At 44.3% G+C, this 5,118-nt stretch overlaps 1 long non-coding RNA gene across 1 annotated transcript; it reads right to left on the bottom strand.

Annotated features, from left to right (window-relative positions):
• Nucleotides 1-637: 637 nt before the first annotated feature.
• On the bottom strand, nucleotides 638-3,421 carry LOC139789234 (uncharacterized). Its single transcript, XR_011723087.1, has 2 exons — nucleotides 3,277-3,421; nucleotides 638-1,160 (listed from the first exon to the last, which is right to left on the bottom strand). It is a non-coding gene; the product is annotated as an uncharacterized lncRNA (long non-coding RNA).
• Nucleotides 3,422-5,118: the final 1,697 nt, after the last annotated feature.

Genomic DNA, 5,118 nt, shown 5'->3' on the forward strand with positions numbered 1-5,118 from the left:
TTTTCTAAATCCCCTTTGTCCCTTCATAGCCAGACTGCTTCTTTTTATCCCCTAAAGAGTCCCAGAGCTCCTTCCCTTGTTTGACAACCTCAGTGGTCCAGCACACAAGAGAGGACAAGGTGGTTCTGAGCAGCAACGGGGAGGTTGGAAAGGACAAGACACACTCAGGCATGAAGGGAAAATGTAAAAGATCATGAGAGAAGTGAGGTGCTTAAGTTCACATCACCCCCCTGCCCAGAGCTGACATGACAGTTAATTCATGCAAAGCCCTGACCTTGGCAGGGAATGTTCTCTCAAGGATGAAATGTCCTCATGGAGCTCCCCTGGTGTCTTCAGCAGCAAACAGCTGACAAGCAGAGCCTCTCCTTCCTTTCCTTGCTTTCTAAACATCAGCACCAGCAAAAACTCTTTTCAAAGGTTTCAGCAAATTTAGGAACCTCTCTCCACCCCTCAGGAGGAAGCAGCTCTTTTCTTCTCCTTGGGCCAGCCCAAGGCAGGACATCCTGGAGAGCTTCTCCCAGGGCAGGCATTTACTACAGCTTCCCAAAAAACCCTTGGACTCCCAAACAGACCTCACATGAGCTGGCTCAGGGTAGTGTTAAATGGTGCCTTGAAATGACACCAGTGCAACACCTCATTAGGAAGAAATTCTTTAATTGGAGGGTGCTGAGCCCCAGGTTTCCCAGAGAAGCTGTGGCTGCCCCATCCTTGGAAGTGCTGAAGGTCAGGTTGGATGGGGCTTGGAGCAACCTGGGCTGGTGGGAGGTGTCCCTGCACATGGAAAAGGGTTGGAACTTGGTTATTTTTAAGGTCCCTTCCAACCCAAACCAGGCTGGGATTTTGTGATGTCTTCAACCTAATGTCCTGAGCCTCTTCCTCCTCTTCCCTTGGCTCAGCCAGATCAAGCATCTTCTCAGTTTGCAGTTGCAGCCTGGCCCCAGGTTACTATTAGGCTATCTTACATCCCATAATGACCAGAGGAATCATATTTGTGAAGAGCTGAGAGCAACTCCTCATTGATTTTTAGCAATTTGATATTTAGGATACACAACTAAGCAGCTCAAGGTCTGTTCTCTGGAAAGCAAAATTGGGAGCTGACTGGCTTCAAAAGGGCTTTTTAAGTGGATTGTCTTCTCTTCCACTGCAATAACCATCAATATCTGGGGAAAAAAAAACCAAAAGAAAGAAAAAAGATTTCAAACATGATTTGTTTAAAAGAAAATGTACAGAAAAGGCCTAAAATCAGCTGCAGTCCAGAGCTGTGGGGTTGTTACTCAGCTGGGACAGTGAATCACAAGGTGAGGCTTGGCACTTATCTCCAGAATTAGATGGGGCTTTTTATCTGCTTTGATAAAACTTGATAAAACATCCTCAGAACATTTGATTTGCTTCCTTATCTGATTGGGCCAGAAGCTGAATGACCTCTCAACTGAGAGATGAGATTGTAGGAAGAAATTCTTCGGTGTGAGGGTGCTGAGCCCCTGTGCCAGGTTTCCCAGAGAAGCTGTGGCTGCCCCATCCCTGGAAATGTTGAATTCCAGGTTGGATGGGGTTTGGAGCAACCTGGGCTGGTGGGAGGTGTCCCTGCCTCTGGAAAATGGTTGGAATTAGATGATTTGAAGGTCCCTTCCAACCCAAATTATTTGATTATTCAATGAATTCCAGCCCTGAAGGTGAAGCCCAGTTATTTTCTTGGGCTGGTGACACAAAAATGCAGGAATTTCACACCATGAATGCTCAGGTCTGCAAATCAAGGACCTCTGATGTCTGAGGAAAGGCAGAGAAAAAAGCTGTCTAGCTAAAGCTTCCCCACCAGCTCCCTGCAAGTTTTGGCTCCAGACCCAGGAGCAAACAAAAATGAACAAAAATTCACACATGTCAAGAAAGGTGGAGGAGGTGATGAGCTGAATTTGTGGCTCCCTCCTCCACCCAGTCTGAGCAGTCCTGTCACACAGGGAGAAGGGAGGCAGATGGAGAGAAATACAAGCTTGTACAGGAAAAAAAAATATGTAACAATAAAAAAATACAGTAAAAAAGGCTGTTCCCTGCCTTTTCTTTCAATCCCATTCAGCTGGAGAGGAAGGATGGGTCTGGGCTACCTGTTCCATGGGACCTAAATTCTGGTTTGGCTTCAGCTGGAAGGAGAAATCCCAAGGTCCTGGATTCTGCTGGATTTGGGAGCATGTATTTGACATTTCCATCCATCCTATGTCCTGGTGCACCAGTGGTTCATCCCAAATTCATCTCCCTGAGAATAACAGTTTGGACAGCTGGATAATTCATTCCTCTTAAAAACCAGGATAGAGACATTCTCATGTCTGGACCAGAGAACGCTCCGCTCTGGTAAATTGGGCAAAATCCCAAATAACTGGGTGAGAAGGAGGGAAACTTCATTTAAAAATAACCTGGCATTTGAGGTAGCCTTCTGGGAAATAAGAAGAGGTTAAAAATCATCTTCCAAACCAGACAATTTACCTCAGTGCCAGGAAACAAGCTTGTCATGGGACTGTCAAAGACTCTTGCTGCCTCTCTTTGCTTTTTCAAAGAGCCAGGACAAGTCCCTACAGGGCAGGAACCTGGCCAGGGGTTGAGCCCAGTCATGCATTAATTTAGACCTGGCAGGATAAAGTGAGCCAAAAAAAAAAAAAAAAAAAAAATTGGTCTCTTTTTCCCCAAGAGATGTGTGGAGGCACAGTAAACAGAAGGATGTGTTTGTTTTTCTGCTTTTCTCTACCAGACCTCCCAAGGCAGCAGAGTGTGACCTGCAGAGCTCTCCATGCCTTTCCCTCACACCATTCCAGGGAAAAAAGGGGCTTTAAGCAGAGGAACAGCAGCTCTCTCCTTGGACTCAAGTATTTCTGCCAGGATAAGGAGGTGTTTGCAGAAGATGAGAGGCTAAAGACACGTTTTTATCTTGCACTCCCCTCTCCAAACATTGTTTTGTTTTGTTTTCCAAAGCATTTAGTGAGTTTTAATTGGTTTTTCACACCATGCTGGCATTGCAGAGCAACCATCTCACCTTGCCCCTAAACAGTTTCAAGGACTGATGGAACTGCCTGTGCTGCTCTCCTGGAGTTCATGCTTTGAAGCCATTCTCACTGTTTCTCACTACTAGAATAATTTTTTTTACTGGCTAATAACACGAGTCTCATGTAATTGCTCAACTCTGAAAGCCCAGACTTAAAAAAAAAATAAATAAAAATCACATATGTGATAGTTCATGGTGCTTTTGTGATTTTTCACATGTTTTACAGAAAGCTCTTGCATTCTCCACACCTTGGCAACATCAAAAGGCAGGCAAATGTCTGTTCATCCCCAATGACAGGGGTCTGATCTAAGGCCAGGCTGTCCTCAGCTTCTCCTCCAGCCTCCCACTTCTGTCTGGGGAGGTTCCTCACACCATCTACACTCAGAAAGAGAAGCAGAGCTGGTTAGATATTGGGCACACAAGAAATTAATCACCAAGATGAATGCTCCCTCCTGGGAACCAGGCATTTCACAAGCTCTTCCCTCTGCACCTGAGCCTCCCATCTTCCTGCACCTCACCACAACTCCCTTTGCCTCCCCTGCTCCTCGTTGCAGTTTTTGGCTCTGTGTAAACCCTCAGAGAACTCATGGACCATTAAACTCCTGCTAAGCTGACTCTAATCATCCCTTCACCTGCAGCTCCCTTCTTAACAGCAGATTTGTTTGCAGCAAGAGGCTTCCCAAGCAGCTTGGCCAGTGCTGCTCCAGGAACTAATGAGCCTCCTTATGTCTCCTCCATTTTTATGTCTTCTCATTTTTACCTGCAGGGAGAGTGGTACCCAATGCCATGAGCAGCTGAAGAAGAGCCAGGCTCCATGGTTCCTTCCCTGCTCCTCTGAAACCAACCTTCTGTTTGCCTTTGAACAGCTAATTTAGCCTTTCTGCCTGCTTTTATTATTGTGCTTTTTTTTTTTTTTTTTTCCCCCTCATCTGTCTTCCTGTAAACAGGACAGATGGTTTACAGGGACTTTTGGAAACCCTTTAGCAGCTCCCTCCTGAGATGTTACAAAGGGAGTTAAGTAGACATGGGGCAAAAGGTAAAAGTATTGTCATAGAAACTGGCTAAAAGACAGAAACCAAGGAGGATGAATACATGTTCAATTCTTTTTTTTTTTTTTTAATCTAGCCAAAAGCTGCCAGCAGAACTGAGCTGATGGATTCTAAAGGGGAGGGGGGAATAAATCTATTACAAAAGCCAACTTGGAAACAACTTTTGCATCAAGAAATGTTATTTTACAGGTTGTTTTGTGGATCCACAGATGTGTTTAACACAATTGGTGGGTGGCCATTTATATTTATTTGCAGCAAGAAGAGCAGAGTGGTTGTTTCCTTGCAGCCCCACATCTGAAGCTGAATAAGAAGAGGATAAATAGGTACCTGGAAATAGTCCCCAGGAAACTCCGGAGAAAAAGATAATTAATTCCAGCAAGATGAAGACATGTGAAGTCATCATAATGAGGTAATCATTGATTCTGAGAAAATAAATGAGAAAGCTTCACAAAACACCAAGGAATCAGCTGGAACATCCTCCTGTGCCAAAGCAGCAGCAGCCCTGCTGGGGCACTCCTGGATATTTGTCCTCAAAAAGCAGAGGAAAAAACTCAGTTTTCCAGGGATGCTGGTCCAGGATTGATGGGACAGCTCTGCCACCCCAAACTTCACCTTTTTTTTTTTTTTTTTTTTTTTGGATGATGTGCCCTCATTTGTGTTTTGAGGAGCACATCCTAAGGAACACATTTTCTGCACAACTCTGAAACGTTTTCTGTAGCTAAAAATTTCCCTATCACAGCTATTTTCATCTGCTCAATAAATAAATTGTAATTTAATACTGACTAAGCTGCTGCTGTACATCACTGGGTTTGCTTGAAAGAGCTGCAAGGTTATGAAAACCAAAAAAATATATCCTGTGGTTGCCTGGGGATCAGTGCAAGGTTTCTTTTTTATTTTTCTTCTTCATTATTTGGGATGAGAAATCAAAAATAAGGTGGCAAGAACTGCACTGGATTCAAAGTGTTTTGATTGTGGGAAAGGGAAAACAAAGGAAAAGGGGGAAAAAAAGGGAAAGGAAAAAAAAGGAAAAGGAAAAAAAAG

Source organism: Heliangelus exortis, chromosome W (assembly GCF_036169615.1).
Source record: "Heliangelus exortis chromosome W, bHelExo1.hap1, whole genome shotgun sequence".
Taxonomy (NCBI): domain Eukaryota; kingdom Metazoa; phylum Chordata; class Aves; order Apodiformes; family Trochilidae; genus Heliangelus; species Heliangelus exortis.